Genomic DNA, 18,206 nt, shown 5'->3' with positions numbered 1-18,206 from the left:
TTAATGAAGTGTCTATTGCTGGAACCTCTGGAGTGGTGAATTCCAGTTCTTTATATTCTACTTTTGAATATATAGAAAAGAAGAGGAAGAATTAACAATGCAAATTGATCCACTGATGAAAAGTCAGGCTTCAGACCAGAGTGAAAGAGTGTGGCGCAGGTTGGAAAATGAGGAGTTAGTCATGAATCGGAAGACAAGTTAAGATGACCAAAGAGAAGCAATGGGTATCCTAGAAAGATTGAGACATGCTGGATAAGTGCAAGAATATATAAAAACATTCAGTAGGCCAAACTCCTCATCCGTTAAGAAGCAGAAGGCAAAAAATAAATGGTGAATAACACTGAGTGAACAGTAGTTTCTAGTGTATGACAGAGCAAATCATTATTGATAACAGTATTAGTACTGCCTCTGCAATGGACAACTCGGCATAAACTGCGGCCTTTGCTCTTAGAGTTGCATTGTCCCAAGACCTGATAAATTATTTTGTCTGATAGGCATCATCTATCCATGATCTGGCATTACCTTTGTTGTTGTTGTTGCTTGGTGAGGTTTTTGTGGTTGGGTTGTTGGTTTTTTTGTTGTTTTGATTGTTAATGAACAGTATATCTCTTAAAGGAATACTGGGAGTTTTAATCCCTGACTGTAGTGACTAATGAGACCATCTGATGAAAAAATTACTAATTCATTTTTATGTAACCAGAGCCCTATGGTTCTGCATTTTGTGGCTGCTGTTTGGAGCCCAAGATGTTATTGCATTACCTGGCCCTGACTGTCCACTGCTATGAATAAGCATAGCTCTATTACTTCTGGGACCTGGTGACTTAACTCTAGAACTCTGATGTAGAATCATGAAATGCATGTGTTCAGGGCATTAGAGAAATAATTTAATTGCATGAACTTAGTTAAAGTGGCACCGGAAGGCACAGGAATAGTTACAATGTAAATGCCTGATTCTAAATTGCCAGTTACTGGCATTTTTCAAAAAGAGTGGTGAAAATGTGCTTTATCATCCAGTTTCTATCCAGGAACACAATAAAGCCATGCAGAAGGACATTCACTGTTACTTGACCAGAAATATGCATAGTTAGCAAAGATTGAAATTTAGTATGTATTACAATACTTTTCGACATCTCTTTTAAAGTGCATTGTTAAGGTTCACTTTGAACAAGTAATTAGAGAGAAAATGTCTTGTGGTTTTAAACAGAAGTGGCTGTCAGAAGGTGGGCATTTTAAAGCACTTCACTAAAAGCTTCCAATTTATACTTTTAGTTCTATTTTCAAGTGATTTAACTTGAGTTTCATTGCACATCTGTAGGCTCGAAGTTTCAAAGAGACATAGATTCTTCTGAACTTTGGATCACTTATTCCTGAATTGTTACATATTTACTGTTTGATGTTGGACATGTCCATTAAACGCTTTAGGGCTTCCTTCTTCCCCTATGTAAGCTGGGAATAAGTAGTATTTACCTTATAAGACTATGGATGTTATCTGTTATTCTTTGTGCAGTGTCTTGAGTAGTCATGTTATTCAGGGCCTAGTTACTTAGATAAGTACTACAGCACACAGCCCTCTGAGATCCCCCAGTTCATCTTGCTTTTCTATTGTAGTTACAAGGTCAAGTTGAAATAATCAGTATGATTATACGAGCTTGTATGAAAAACTTTCCTGGAGAGCAACATCTGTTATCTGGTGATAATAGTGATTCAAAGCTCTCCGAGAAGAGAATACAGTCTGTCTTAAATGAACAGGATGACTCAGTAGTTCATATTTGGAAAAATAAACATTCTCCAGGCCTCACAAACATGATTTTAGAGACTCATTACATGCATTATTACATGCTTTTGTGAAGCTCTCTGATACAGTGCAATGCGAATAACTTCTGGCAGCCATGATCCTTCCCCAGAAACAGAACTGATACCGAACCATCTGCAGTGCCAGTGCTGCTGACTGACTTGATTCCTCTCTTGATTCCTCAGCAGCAACACGTGTGGCTCTCGTTTCACATGCTTGGTAATAAAGCTGAGTAAGGGGTCTAACAGCTCGAGGATTGCTGAAGTCTCAGAGCCTTGTCAGTCCTGACACAGGTTATGTTGTATAAACTATTCTGTAACATGATAGCACTCTGCCACACGTACCTGTTTATAGGTAAGTGTTTAACAGCTGATACTATACCTTGGGTAACTTGTTTAGAGAAATTATATTACTTCAATGAGTATTATGGGCTATGGACATACATGTCAACTTTCACAAGGTTTTAATTTTCTTTCCCATTCTATCTAAAATTTGAGTCAAATTCAGCCCTCCTGTAACATGACTGACCTTGCTGTTTCAGGCCTACAAATGAAAGCAGACTTAGAGTTTCACCTAGGTAAGTGAGTAGGCATCATGCCTTAATGTGGTGTCGATTGATGACTGCAGTTTGGTTCAACTGAAACTACATGACTGAACTACCTATGGGTGTTCCAGTCCTGCCTACTTTCGCAGAGACCTGCATCTTGCAAACATTGCCCTGTGCAAATAAAATTACTTGTAGGGACTATGTTGTAACATTATGTAAAATGCTACAGACCTGAAATACTGTACAGCTTAATTGAGTGCAATTCCTATTGCACTCAATGGGTGTTTTATTCAATTAGGGACTGCAGAATTTAGATCATTGCCTTTGGCTTACATCATTGCAGATATTATTGATGTTTATAAAGCTTTCAGGGATCTTTCAAGCTTTTAGTCCGCAAATTGACTGCAATGTGAGAGTCTTGCTCGGGGGTAAGAGGAGTACTTATATCCATCTCATCTTTCATTTACTTATTCCTGAGTCTTTCTGTGCTATTCCTTTGGGAGTGCTCATATAAAATATGCAATTTAATAAAGAGGGGGGAAAGTAAGGTTGTCTTGGTATAGCAAGATTCAAGTTTCATTTTTGCACATCAGGAGTACGCATTTCTTATTTTATTGCCTCAGATGCAGAAGTGAATCTGATTAATTTGAAGTCTTACAAAATTATGAAATTACGGCACAGTAAATGCAGAATGAATATTGAGGAAAATTAACAGTTTTCCAGGGATGAGCATGAAAACAGCGCTTGAAACTTTAAAACTATGCTGGTTGGTACACTAGAAATTTTAACTGAAAGAACTAACCTGCTTTGGTGAGAAGGGGCTGGATGGCTTGGAAGAATTGTTACTGTATCTAATCTGCATGCAGATTAAAGCCAGGGCCTGAGTTACTCTACTTGAGTAGCACAAGCAGGCCTTGCGTGACTTAATTCTGACCACTCAGCCTCTGGTCACAGTAGGAATATCGATAGATAGTTATCCTTATACTGGCTCTGTGTTGGGCTCAGAGAGAATGGAATAGAGTTTCAACTCTTTTTCATTCAGTGCTTTGGGGAAGAACAGTGAGCAAACCATTTCACGTATAGTGTGTGTAATTGCATTTAGTAATTCTTTTTATCTAGAATCGGCAATGAAATGTCTAAAATATAGATATATGAAAGTAAATGAAAACAAAAGAGGTTGGTAGGGATAGGCATAAGCACTTTTAGGATATGTATTATAGGAATCTGATTACATTTCAGACAATATATTCTTACTGTAGATCTTCCCAGAAAAATCTGCAGAAAGAGCTAGGATACACCTAGTATATACACCTATATACACATGCATATTTTTAGGTCAATTTAGTAAAATTTCAGAAATGTATTTATGGAAAATTGATACACATCCTGGCTAGATCACTGACTCCTTATTTAATACTGTCATCTTAGGTGAAGTGAAATTGCATTTGAAAAAAAGGTAGCCTCCATATAGGAGGTGGGTTTTTTTTTGCAGCAGAGCACACAATAAATGTTATCTGTCGGGGAAAGAAACAGGCTATTTAAATTCAGGCAGCATAGCATCTTCAGGCGGAAGGGCTATTTTTAACTTCAGATGTAGCTTAATTTAGAAACTGAGCACTTGAAGTCCCTTTTTTTTTTTTCCCACTCCTCCGACTGGAGATTTTTTTATAATGATTGTAGATACCCTTGTGTGAAGATACTGAATAGAATAAAAAAATACATTATCCTGAGCTTCAAGGTCATGACAATAAACAGCTAAAGAAAGCAGTTTTGTGGCAATATTGTCATATATGTGTAAAAACAGAGATTAGATTAGATTGATGCACTATTTTGTAAGCGTAAGGGCCACTTTGGCAATTTGCCAGGAGGTTGCATATGATTTTTAAATCCATTTATGCAACATCTTACTCAGATCTGTATTATTATATGTGGGAAGTGCTGTAATTGCCTATAGCCCTATACAATGCATGAGAAAGAGTGTAAATTTCAGTGGTTTCCAAGGGAGAAATATTTATGGGAAAACTGCAATGATTTCCTGCATTGATTTTTCTAAACCAGCTTCTTGTCTTTGGCTTTGTTTGTAAGTTAATCACAAAAACTGAGAAGCTCATTTTGTTACAGAAGATACTCAGAATTAAGAATTGCAGTTTTGACTCTATTAACTGATTACAGGCTTTTTAATGTATTCAGATTCAGAATATGAAAAAATCCTCTCACAAATAGAAGTACTTCCAAGATGGCTTGTTGCAAACAGTCTTCTTGCATAATTGCATACTCTATGTCACTCAACATTCATCTATGGAACTGCAATAGCATTTCAGCATAAAAGTCGATTCTAGCTGAATTTATTGTGTACCTGTTCAAGCTCAGCCAAAAGCTATTCTGAAAGCTATTCTAGTTGCATAACAATAACAAAAAGCTGAGAGAGACATCTGCTATTACAACATAAATAATTTGGTTATTGATAAGCTGAATGTGACATGGAAAAGTCTGCTCTATTTCTGAGCGTAGTAACACCTTCACCATTAACTTTTGAGCACACACAACTTCTTATGGTTTCTGAAATTTTGCTGAAAAGGTTGAGCATTTGTTCACATACAGAAAAGATAATGTCTTCTGTAGCTACCTAAAATCCTGCAATTATAAGTGAAAGCTTCTGCTGCCATTTATTCTTTAACTTATGACAGCTAAAATTAGAGGCTTTCATTCCATTGTTTTTATACACAGGGTAGCATGATGTAATGTAGTAAGAAGATCATAAAACAAGTTAGAAATTTAGAGTTATAATCATTAATGTTCAGTGGAGGTTAAAAAGAAATACCATCTAGAGCTGGACTACTCCTGAATTGCCCACTTTGAATTGGGATTCTTTCATCTTCCTCTTAAACATTTGGTTTTGAGGAACGCTCCCTGGCTACTTTTGGTGTGGAGGGAATATGGGAGTTGGCATAGAAGCTGTTAGAGGTGTTTAGGCTCAGCTGTTGGATTTCCTTAATTCTCTGCTGGCCAGATGAACCTGAATTAAGGCTGAATCTAGTCTCTGGGAGGTATTTTAGTAGTGCTATCAGACTAGGAAATTTTTGGGTTGGGAATGTGAATTCAGAGTCTTTTCTTAAAAAGGATATTCTTTATAATAAAGCAGATGCATTGCATCAGTATTTGCGGACGTGTTTCAGCTTTAGAAAGAGAATGTGTTTTTCTCATCAAAGGCTTGATCTGAAGCTTGTAGCAAAAGAAATATTCAGCAGGTATACTTTCTTGTTTTAGGTGTGTTGGTATGCTGTCAGGAGGCAAGATTCAGTTTGCCTATTAAAGAGGTTTAAAAAAAAAGACTAAAAACCATCCAAAAGGAGCAGTGGGGTTGTCAAGAAAAAGCTGAAATCTTATGAAATTGTGGGTAATATTTTTGGTCTTACCGAAACACAGGATATACTTTGAGTAATTTTCTGGATGGCTTTTTAAAATCTAATAAGCTTGAAATTATAACTGTCCATTTGTACCTGCTTTGTTTTCAGTTTGTAGTAAAGCAGAAAACTGTTTTGAGAGCAAAGAGTAATTCTGTTTTCAGGCATTCTAACTCTTAAATTGCAAAATGCAGCTATGAATTACGGTGATGCACCAGTGATGAGGTTTAGGTAAGGCTAGACTTTGAGACTTGAGTTTCAATAAAGCTAGGATTTCTAACAGAACAGCACTACAATACTCTGAATTATCCTTAGGAGACTTCTGCCATTTTAGGCCAAACTCTTTTGATGAGATTATCATTACAGTCACAAGTAAGTCTGAACTAGAAAACTGGACTTTTGCTTCATACCTAATGATAATAGTTAGTTCTTATTTAGTAGTTTTCATCCACAGATCGTGAAGTGTTTTATACTGAAGGTCAATATCATGACCTTATTTTACAGAAATGGAAGCACAGAAAAAGGAAGCAAGTGCCTAAGATCAATGAGCAGCTTGGTAACAGACCTAGGAACAGACCCAGATCTTGTAAAAGAGGTCCAGGTCTCATGTTCTCCTCATCTGTCAAACCAAAGCAGTATTTATATTTACATCTGTGCATCTGAAAGCAACTTCATCGTGGCCTGGGCTTGAATTTCTAGTTGTGTTTGGGATGGTGATGTATAATCCAGAACGGAAATTCAAAAAATCAAAACTAACAATACACAGGCTTAGATTTTCCTACCTTGTGGTTTCCTAAAAAGTTCTTGCCTAAATATCCAGGTAGATTTGTGTCCCAGAAACATGAGTAATCCAAGCAGGTATTCAGGTACTACCCTGCTAAGAATTACAGAAATTCCTATATAGCAGGATGGCTGGATAGAATACCCCCAGGATTTCCTAAGCGGCTCCCTAAGACCTGCTCAATACCATGCAAATTCTTCACATTGTCTCCAGAGGGATGGAGATATGGATTTCTGAATATGGTACTGTGCTATATATTGTGTGTCTTTACCCTTTTATAAATCCTTAGTGTGACAGATTCCGTATTTCCCATTGTAAAGTGACTGCTGTGGAGCTGGGTATATTTTCTGCAGCCGTTTACATCTCTGTGACCTCCGTGATAGATACTGACATCTGCTCAGTAACGAAGCAAGCCTGGCTTCCCTCTGTCTTTCCTCCTCTGGGTAGCTAACAGCTATTGTGGCTGGGTCACTTTTAAAAGACATGGTGTAGTGGTCCATACTATCACCTGTAGGCTGGATCTGGACTCAGTGTGTTCCGCAGCATCTCTGAGAGAGATGGAACCAAGCTGCTGGAGCCTCCTGGCTTGTATCTCTGTCTGATCCCAGAACAGTGATTACACTCTTTGCTGCCTATCTATATAATCAGTGTAGACTGTTTCTATTGGCAGGGAATCACATGCTTAATGTACTGTCTCTTCCATAAGAATTTTATTGTAATTTTTCGCTTCAAAAAGCTTATGCCTTCTCTTCCATGTTACTTGTTGTTACAGAATTTTTTTACTCGGCAAAGAAAATCTATCAGTGTCTTCCATGCCCACAAATCACAGGAGGGAGGACATGCAGTAGACTGGAGTTTTTATTCATCAGTATTGCTGTCTTCTCAGAAATGGGGAATTGATTTTATTGAGGTGTGACAAATTACAAGAAGTAAATAAATTTATATTCAGGTGAAATACAGGAGACTGTAATAGTCATACTGTGTATCTAATTATGAAAATACAATATGCTATGCCTCTAGGGATTTTCACTTATCAGTATTTAAACAGTTCGCAAACATACACAGGCGTTATCATCCCATGTTATACAGAGAGGGGCATCTTTCGTCTTGGAGAAGATGGTCGTAGATGAGATACTAAAAATAGTCAAATTAAAGAGCGCATGCTCCCTAGAGGGGATCAAAGACTGACACACTATTTAGCCATGCAAACAACCAGAAGTATCGGAGCAGGAAGGAGTGTGGTTGAACCAGTTAGTGCACTGATAAAATCTGCTACTTTCAGCTTCAGCAAAATTTGTGAAAGGAGTAGCAGTGGGGTGCATGGAAAAGAGGTGTGTAAGGCAGTTCCTATTGCCTAACCTTACATGCCTAACATAAGTGCCTAAATGAGGAAGACAAATTTTCCTGGGCTGTTGAGACATTAGTGCAGAGGATGTTCTTTCAGAAAGTAATTCAGAAGCCACAAATATGGCTTGTGCTCTGAAGCAGCTCTAGAGGAGCCTGACACTCTTCACTGATTATATAGGAGACTTAGATAAACTAACTGCCTACCTTAAGCCCCTGAGTTAGGTATTAAACTTAAGCAATGGTAAAAACCCAGTCCATGTAGGGTCACTGCAAAAGGTAACATACCTAGGACTGCAAACCTAATATTGATAATGTTCTTTCCTTGTACACCATCACCCTGGGAAGCTTACATCTTCCCTTCAGACCTCTTCCCTGTTCTTTGTATGACATTCAGATTTCATGTGCAGAGGCTGAGTAGTTTGTCTGAAAGACAGTCAATGGAAGAGTACCTTAGATCTGTGAGTTGCATTTGTAACTGAATCTAAAGTCAGATTCAAGGACTCTCCTCCTCTGTGTTCCTTCCTAGAGATGGGAGGTTATTTCTCTAATCAGGATTGGCTTTCGTAAAAGTCCCTGGCAAAATCATAAATTGTGCGGTTTAGTTCAATTAGATCTCTGAAAAGGAGAGAAATTTGTAATCAAAAGAAGAGCAGTAGTTTTTACTTGAAGCAGTATTTACTTGAAAAGGAATATATGTAAAATCTGGCTTTTCATTAAAATGCATGGATTTTTTTTTATTTCAAAAAGGATTAAATTCTTTTATTCGTGGTTAAAAATACTTTTCTTCAAATGTCATTACTGATAATTTTGCATGCAAGGCTTGGCTTCAGAAGATCTCTTGAATTCTCTGCCCTTTGTGTCTGACCTGCAGCACTATTAACACTTTTCATGTTTCTCTGTTGCACTTGTCTTGTTTAATACAAGACAAGAAGCCATATGGGTGACAGCTCTATACCAACAGATCTTTACAGACAGATGCTACGATTTGATCCTGATAGTCACTGTGTGTTTTACTTACTGCTGCAACCGGGACTTAAAAATATAAGCACCAGCTTTTTTTCCTGTGTGTGTCTCCATAAAAAGGTCTGTTCTGATTTAACATAATATTCATAGGAAACTATTTGTAACCTAAATGAAGCAGGGGCACAATTACAGTAATATGCTTCATGGTGCAAGAAAAGACGTCTTCCTTTTGGCTGACATTCATCACCAGTTCTTACATAAGCAGTCACCATACCTAAATAAAGTAGTAAGAAGAAACTTCCTCCTCCTGTTAAGTGGCCCTTTATACAGAGGAGATCGAATTCAGCTGATAATGTCATCAGGAGATACGTGCAATATTTAAAATGAGGTTGACAGTGTAAATAGTGGCAAGGCACGCAGTGGTGGCAGCAGCGAGTCCTGTGGTGGAGTGCTCCATCGAGGTGTACTGAGGGGCTCCCAGTGCCAGGGAGACCCAAGGATGAGCAGAGAGCCCAGGAGGTGGCAGCTCTCCTGAGAGTTAAAACCAGTGTTTCTACAGAGAAAGCCCGAGGTGTCTGATGCTTCCACCCAGACAGAACCAGTGAGGAAGGAGACTTCAGTACAGATGGTAAGTTGCAAAAAGTGCCCAGGCCCTTCTCCTGGAGAAAGTGTAAGTGCCTGCAAAATATGTGCACAGGTTGATGATCTGTTGGGTCGGGTGGCTGAGTTGCAGGAAACAGTTAAAAGGCTGTGCAGTGTTAGAGGGCTGAGACAGAGCTAGGTAAATGGTTTCACAGCCATGTTCCTGTGGCAGACACCACAGAGAATGAGGCACCTTGGACCCTGGTGGCCCATGAAAGCAGGACTCTGCTTCAGTCCCCACCCTCCAGCATTACAACCAAAACCAGATGTGAAGCTTTAACAGCTGTAGGAGCTTGACCTCTACAAATCAATGGGCCCTGACATTATCCACCCAAGAGTGTTGAGAGTGCTGTCTGGCATTGTTGTGAGCCACTCTCCATAATCTTTGAGAAGTTGTGGAGATTGGGGACATCCCAAAAGGCTGGAGGAAGGCTATCGTCACCCCCATCTACAAGAAGGTCTTTAAAGTACAATCCAGGAAATTACAGGCCCATCAGTCTTAATTCAATCCCTGGGAGAGCTATGGAATGAATCCTGGGGGGGGCTATCAGAAGTCAAATGAAGCATGTGATTGGGAGAAGCCAGAACAGGTTCACCAAAGACAAATTGTGCATGACAAACCTGATTGCTTCCTATGACAAAGTAACCTGCTTGGTTAACACGGGGTGAGTGGTGGACATTGTCTACCTGGATTTTTCCAAGGCTTTTGGTATGGTTTCCCACAGCCTCCTCCTAGAGAAACTGATGCGTTACAGTTTGGACAAGTGGTCTGTGCGGTGGGGGGAACTGGCTAGCAGGCTGTACCCAGAGGGTGGTGGTAAATAGCTGCTTTTCAAACTGGCAACCTGTCACAAGTGGGGTCCCCCAGGGATCGCTGTTGGGCCCAATGCTGTTGAATTTCTTCATAAGTGATCTGGATGATGGGATCAAGTGTACCCTGATAAAGTTTGCTTATGAGACCAAACTGAGTGGGGAAGTGGATGCTTTGGGAAGGAGAGCCACCCTGCAGGAAGACCTGGATAGGCTGGAAGAGTAGGCTAACAAGAACCTTATGAAGTTCAATAAGGACAAATGTAAGATCTTGCATCTGGGAAAACATAATCCACGAGTGCAGCACAGGCTGGGATCTCCCCAGATGGGGCGCAGCTCTACAGAAAGGGAACTGGGAGTCGTGGTGGACAGCAAGCTGAATATGGGTGAACAGTGTGCTTCTACAGCAATGGAAGCGAGCAGGATGCTGGGCTGCATCAACAAGGGCATCACCAGCAGAGATAAAAAAGTCATTATCCTACTCTTCTCAGCACCTGTCAGGCCACACCTGGAATACCCTGTTCAGTCTTGGTCCCTGCTATGCAAAAAAGGTGTGGACAGGCTGGAGAGGGTCCAGAGAAAGGCTGCAAAGATGATCAAGAACGGAGAAGCCTGCAATATGAGGAAAGGCTAAGAGAACCGGGTTTGTTTAGCCTTGAGAAAAGAAGGCTTAGGGGAGAATTTATCACCATGTTCCAGTATGTAATGGGTGGCTACAAAGAAGATGGAGGCTGCCCTTTTACAGGGAGTCAAGTGGAAAAAGATGAGAGGTAATGGGTACAAGTTACTCCTGGGGAGATTCTGACTGGACACAAAAGGAAAATTTTTTGCAATGATAACAATCGGCCTTTGGAATAATCTCCTCAGGGAAGTGGTGGATTCCTCAACATTGGACACTTTTATGACTCAGCTGGACAGGGTGCTGGGCCATCTTGTCTAGACCATACTTTTACGAGGAGTGGTTGGGACCAGATGATCCTTGAGGTCTTTTCCAACCTGGTAGTCTATGATTCTATGATACTGCTGCAGAAGGAAAAAAATGGCAGTTTGCCTTGGAAATGATGCTATGAATTTCAGATTGGTCCTATGACAGAATTAAGGACAGACTCATTGGTTAGTTTTACCACTATATGATCAGTGTTATATTTAGGAGTTATGGGAGGGAATCTGAAAAGGAATTTTGTGATCTGCATGCCACAAAACCATTCTGAAACCCTGTTGCTAGACTGACTCTCTAAAATGGCTTCGTGAAAGGCCAATTACTGTACTTATATGTCTGGACAGAAAATATTACTTAATATATGTTAAGGAGTAATTTCACATTAGCCAAAGAATAGAATAGGAGTATTTTAACTATTTTATGTAATTTTGTCTGATTTGTTTGATTTGATGTTTAGCTCTTGTGTGACCAGGTCCTTTTTCATTGTCAGTTTTGGTTGCAATGTCAATTGATTAACCAGACCATCTGTGGTGCTACAGTACTCTGTAATACAGAGGAGAGAGAAGTAATTTCAGTTAAAATAAAAACTAGAAACACTGAGCAGAGATGCCCCCAGCCAAAAAATTAGAAAATTAAATCCCTCATACTTAGCATGGAATAGCAAAGGCATGGTGAGTATATTCTCCCAAAATTGAAAAATTAGGAACTGAGCAAGGAAACATGTTTATGCAGTATGGTAATTCAGTCTTGGAGATGACAAAAGGATGAAGCCGATTTTTCATTTAGGAATCTGAGTATTATTTTCTTGCATATGTAAATAAGGGTAAATATGTGTTATAAAAATGGACTAAAAGAAAATCTCAAGGGAAGGAGCACAAGGGCAAACAAAAAAATGATTTAAATGTATAAATCAAGACATTCAGTGAACCACTCGTACATTTGTAAAAAATGAGCAAAGTGGTAGCAAAGACAACTAAAAGGAAATGCATTTTTAAATTCTAGCAAGTAGACTTTAACTTCTAAATATAACTACTGTAATAAATTACTTTGAAAAGTTATACATAGACACATAAAATATCCTTAGCCCTTGTGGTTGACAAATGTCATGCATTCAATGGAAAAATACATTAACACTGTTCATGTGTGTTTTGTGGAAAGAAAATTTCTTTTTCCCTGATGCGTATTCATAAACAATGAATTAATCCAAGCCCTTAAAATGCATGCAACCTGTATCTCTGTTGGTGCTAAACTCTTCCAATGCCGAAGAAAATACACACATACAAATCTACCCATTGCACCATTGTTAAGCTTTACTATTCAGTCTTTTTTGGTTGTACTTTTTGTCTGTGAGGAGAGAATAAGTAATCAGTTACAAACATGGGTCTCTAGGCAAAACTCTCGGTGAGCAGCATGCTTCCACATCCCTAGGCCTACTACTGTGTCATCCTGTTATTTCTGGTGCCAGCAATTCCTCTGTACTTGTCTGATGTGGGTGCTGCTACACTGTGGCTTATAACAAGCTTTTCAGCTGCGTTTAGGCAGACCCTTTAAATGTCGCTCTTTGACGTCAGCTCAGCTTTGGGGACTAGTTGGTATTTTTCATGTGATTGATAACAGGAGGTTTCCCGGTACAGCCTTTCAAAGGGATGGGCAAAAGAAGCACAGCATGATTCTCTAGGGGACATAACCTTTGACACTTAAAAGGGACCTTTTCATTTTGAGCTGTGAGGGACTGTGTGTCCAACATACTTAGGAGATTTAGACATCCTTGTTTAGGTTTTTTGCCTCAGGAGATTACTATCTGATAGTTAAGAATGGAACAAATTCCAAGGTAAATTCTAAGTGTTTAATTGTTCGTGGAGGAAAAGATCTTTCATATGAATTTTAGCTATGTGCATGAGAATCCAGGCATCTAAGGTGTCAAGTGCATTTAGGGAGAAAAAGGAAAACTGTTAATAAAGGGGTATTCCTGAATGAAAATATCACAGACCATTTCTTCAGTAATTGGTATTGCTGGTTAGGTCACTGTATTGATACTTGCCATTTGCCTAAGCAACTGTTACAATTTCTGTGTACATACAAAACGAGGTGTACTGTGCTGCAGATAAAATTTGTATTCAGTGTCAGATAAGAAGGAAGTGGGATGCCTTGTACAAAGGCTAGGATACAGATTAACGGTTTGGTAGCTGTGACCCAAATATCAAATGAATGTTTAGCCTTAACTATCAGTATAGTTGATGAGAGCAGTGGTAATTCTATCATGTGAATTATGATGATGCTCTAGAAATTACAGCTGCTGGCATGGAAGCAAAGCTTACTGGTAAGACAGATTTAGGTGATGCAGATAATTTCCAGAATGCTGAAGAAACCGCAGTAATGCAGGGTTTGTAGTGAGTTTAGTTTTTTGCTTTGATTTGTTGGGGTTCTTTGGGAAGTTAGGGTAGGGCTTTTTGTTTGGTTTTGGTTGAGTGTTTTTTTTCCCCAGTGATGGGAAAATAGCAAGTACTGACCCATTTTGGAATAAATGACAACATTTTTTTTATCAAAGGTAGATCATAATGCTCAATATATTTCAATATGAGAATTGATTTTTTAGGAGTAATGAAAGTTGGCTTCATCCACTGAGATCCCAGTAGCTGGTATCCCACAGGAAATTGTTCTTGAATTTGGAAACGATGGTGAACGCAAGAACTGTGAGTTGGCTGAAGTGCTGATTAAAAATTATATTCAAAAACAAGTGACAAGGCTGGAGAAACGTTGCTAGTGTTGTTTCTCTGGGGTTAGTCTTGAGACCTGTTGTATTTAATATATTTACTGGTGTGTTGAGATGAAATTCTGAGATAAGACAAAATTGGGAGGTACTACTTATACTGAGGAAGATTGGGTTGTTGTTCAAAAAGAATTAGACTAACTTTTTGCTAGCTTGCTGGTAATGACATGTAAGTAAGTAGCATACTGTACAAAGCTATACACTTGGGATTCAAAAGTAACTTCATCTATAACCTGGGGGTTTATGAACTGGAAGTAACTAAGGTGAAAACAAATCTGAGTGTACTTGTCAGTGGAAGGATGAGTATGATTAGACAATGGAATATAGTTATGGTAGAAAAGATAATGCAGTCCTGGAAGGTGAGAGTTTCTTAACAGATGGAAATATTGGTACCATCTTACAGGGAGTGTTAAGTCTTTTTGTGTATTTCTGCAGTTGTGTTTAGCTATTTTTAGACAAATGAACTTAAACTGTGAGAGGTGCAAAGAAGAGCTAGAAGATGAGCAAGGGAATGAAGCTCCATCTTTTGAATGGAAATCGGAAATGCTTCATGCACCCAACCAAACAGGTTTCTAGGGTGATGAATCACTAAATATACTGGGAGCAAATATTGATGAATGGATGGGTTCAGCGTCCATGATCACTTATTCTTTATCCTCTCTGCTGAGATCACTAACAAAGCTGCCAATCGCTGCCTCTTCAGTAGTTTTCCTTGTGGTGTGGATAGTTGACCAGTGTTAATTCCAAAAGTCCACAAAATTTTTGCATGTAACGCTGACAAGAGGATTGCCAGTAAGACTATATTTTTGTTAGTACTGTAAAACGTATTCAGCAGCCTTAAAAAATGCATACCATTTTTTAAATCTTGGCTGCAGATTGCTTACAAAAGAAAGAACTATTCTTTATTTGAGATCTTACTGAACTTCCTCCTGTTTGGTCTTTTGATCTCAGCTCTGGTGGTGTCACTCCCTTACCCTTGCCTAATGAGCCAGCTCACCATGATGACAGCTGCTGCTGTCTGGTTTTCACTTTTGAGAGCTCCGTAAGTGCTAAGTGTGATGACATCATGCTCCCTAGGGTGTCAGTTATTAGCTGCTAAAAATAGTTACAGGCAAACACAGAATAGAAAAATCAAATGTCTGTTTAAACCAGTAGTGAATGGGAAGGTAGAGAGAGAGCTTAGCCGAGGGGCTTTTTATTTAAATGCAAGGGCAACAACGTTGGACTGCAATCCTGGCAAATGTTGCAGATGATGCTTTAGGACTCGTGAGCTCGGAGGGCCCACAGAGACAAGTTCATCCCTGGTGCAATTCCAAAACTGTCATGGTAAGTGAGTTTTTTGTGTTTATTTCCCACTGGTTAGGTTATCTGATCTGAGTAATCTGTGTTTTGCAGTTCTTAATGTAACTATGGGATTCACAGCACGAGAATGATGTCAGTGTTACTGCCCGTATAATCACTGTTCTATTAAAAAATAAAACACAGAGCAGTATTCATATTTTAAAATTAAGTGTTCAAAGGTGAAGAAATCATGTACAGTAAAAACTATATGCAGGCTAAAATGGGGCCTCCAGTTTCTGAGTTCAGGAGAGTGTCCTGCTCAGCATGTGTTTCGGGGCTGTTCGGTGCAAGTTCGTGTGACCTCACTGACGACCTTTAGGCCTTGATTACAGATCTACAAGCTGAGACAGGCTTGAAGACAGAGGTCACATTTTCAGGCTTTAACTTAATTCCAGTTTTATAGCGTAGACTTCTCTTCACTGTTTCTGTGGTACTAGCAAGGTGCTTCAGATATTAAGCTGTTCCAAATTAAAGCTGATGTAATAAGAAAACTATAGGTACAGAAGCAATAGAACATGAAAGTTAAGATTAACATAGGACTGGTGTCTCATAACCTTTGAAAATCTCATCCTGGGTCTTTTTTGCTAATTAAAGCATGGACAGAAATGTTCAACTAGGCTTATTAGTGCTGTTGGAAGATTTTTCTAATCTGAGCTACTTGTAACAGTCTTTTCTACACTTCTTAACTTACTGTCTAAGGGCAGGCAGAGACAGAAATATGAAGCTGTGAGTCTTCCAGACAAACACCACAAGTTACACATGTGTTACAAGACACACTCCAAGTTACAAATGCTAACCCATGGGCCTGAAACTCCCTTGGCTGAAGTATGATCTTTTTCTCACCCATTTGGAGTCACCTACAATGGCTTCATGGTGATTCAAAACTGTCAGAAATTACTTGTAACTGGCACTGGTCCCCTTAGAGAATCATAGAATCATTTAGGTTGGAAAAGACCTTTAAGATCATCAAGTCTAAGTGTTAACCTGTCAGGGAGAACAACCTGCAACTTTTGCACTCTGGCCCTGAACTGCCTGGTCTCCTGTTTGCAGCCAGTACAGAAGCTAAAAACACAAGTCTGCTGATCCTACAGAGCCTGACTCACGTCTCTGTAAACCACTCGCAGCGGCCTTCCCCAGAGGGAATGAAGGGCTTGATGGATGTTGTGCTGCAGGTTATCAGTGTGTGCTAATGAAGCAACAGATCCATTACAGTATTTATCCACTTTTCGAGCTCCAATTACAGGAACTTTGTGAAGTATAAAATAGTTTGATTTTACCCTGTGTTCATTCTGTAAAAGATGATGTCTCTAAGAGATATTCCCATCCTATCGTTATTTCCTTGTGCTGATTCATCTATGTTCAAGATTGTTTAGAGCCAGGATTTGATTCTGCCTTGTTGATGGTAATTTTTTTTTTGGTAAATCTGTTTGATAATTGTCATTGATAAAGCTGAAGAATCCCTGAGTCTTTTGCTTGTGGGGTGTGACATGTAAAGTAGTTTTTCTTGCACATCAGAAGGCAGGAGACTGATGTAAGAATTATTGTGTGAAATTGCATTGTCTGTTATGTAGGAATTCAGACAGTGATTGTGATAGTCCCTTTTCTCCTTTAAAATGAGAATTTATCATTCAAAAGGTGCTCCACTGTCAGTGCAAAATTTTAACCATTAAACTATTTCTTATTTTTAATGGTATAATAACCTGTCCTTTTGGTTGCGAGTGTGGCATCTTGAATGAAAACTGACTTACAGTTATTTTTTTTCAGTCTGCAAAACAGGCACACACACACACACACACACACAAAAAAAAAAAAAAAAAAAAAAAGGATGGAAGAAATTCCATATTCAATTCAGTGGTGGTGGCCAGAGGAGTAAAATATAATATAATATAATAAAAAGTCCTTATTGAAGAATTTTTCTACTTTGTATGGGTTTGTAAGGGTTTTTTTTCCTTGGGTTTTTTTTTTTTTTTTTTTGTTAGGAAGAGGACTGTTTTTAGATGACTCCTTAAAACTACCTGAAGGAGTAGCGTAGTTTTTACAACACAAAATGCATACTGTTTTTAGCAGGTGGCCAACCTCTTGTTTAGAAAGATTTCCTGCTGCATTGAATTTTCCTTGCTGTATCCCCCAGAAGGCTGAGCATTGCTATCTCCTGCAGACAATGCAGCAACGCCCTTATTTTGTACTAGCAAATGATTTTTTCATTCACAAGCTGTTTTCAGTATTCCAGAGCATCTCACTGCTCTAGCATGCATTTATCTGAATTTAAAGTGATTTATTCATAAAAAAGATTATTCTCACTTGGTTTGGGGGATACCATCAGGGGTAAAGGCATATGCAGTTGCACAAACAATTGAGACCTTCTGGCAGACTTTATTGTGTGCTTAACGCTTTCTCTGATGGCCTTGACACTGATTATAATGCCAGTAGAGTAAAATATCTTCTACAAAATATAATTTCCTGTTGGAATGCTGGTAGAGTAGTGCTAATGTGGCATACACTTACTGTGTCATCTGTAGGTGATGGCACTATCTTGCATGTTCTGTTTTCAAGGTTAAAGAAGTGTACAAAATACTTTCACCGAGAGGTAGAACTACCTGAGCCTTAGGTTTTCTGACTTTGGCTGAGCATTCAAACCCTTGTGCAAATGTGCAAACCTTTTTGTGTGCAAATGGACCTGCTGTGTATGGACATTATCTCAGCTTGTATAGAGGCAGTGTAGAAAGCTGAACTGTGTACCTGACTGTGAATGGATCTGCCTGATTTTTGTAGGGAATCTAAGGATGGTGGACCTAAATAATAAATACAATTAGGGTAAAAGTCTTTGTAAAACACCTGTGGAAGTACATACTTATCAGTTTCACATATC

The 18,206-nt window shown here is 38.9% G+C and overlaps 1 protein-coding gene across 2 annotated transcripts in view; it reads left to right on the top strand.

The window, feature by feature from the left end:
* GNB4 (G protein subunit beta 4) overlaps positions 1-18,206 on the top strand; it is a 78,147-nt gene that overhangs the window by 13,560 nt on the left and 46,381 nt on the right. The window contains exon 1 of one of the 2 annotated variants that reach the window (XM_056358959.1): positions 15,199-15,322. The exons of the other annotated variant lie outside the window; for it this stretch is intronic. The gene's annotated coding sequence lies outside the window, so the exon portion shown is untranslated. Of the gene's footprint in view, positions 1-15,198; positions 15,323-18,206 lie in introns of those variants that run through there. 2 annotated transcript variants of the gene reach the window in all.

The sequence above is a fragment of the Falco biarmicus genome, chromosome 13 (assembly GCF_023638135.1).
Source record: "Falco biarmicus isolate bFalBia1 chromosome 13, bFalBia1.pri, whole genome shotgun sequence".
In the NCBI taxonomy this organism is placed as follows: Eukaryota; Metazoa; Chordata; class Aves; order Falconiformes; family Falconidae; genus Falco; species Falco biarmicus.
Note: the sequence above shows the minus strand (reverse complement) of the source record. Positions and strands in the feature narration are given on the sequence as shown.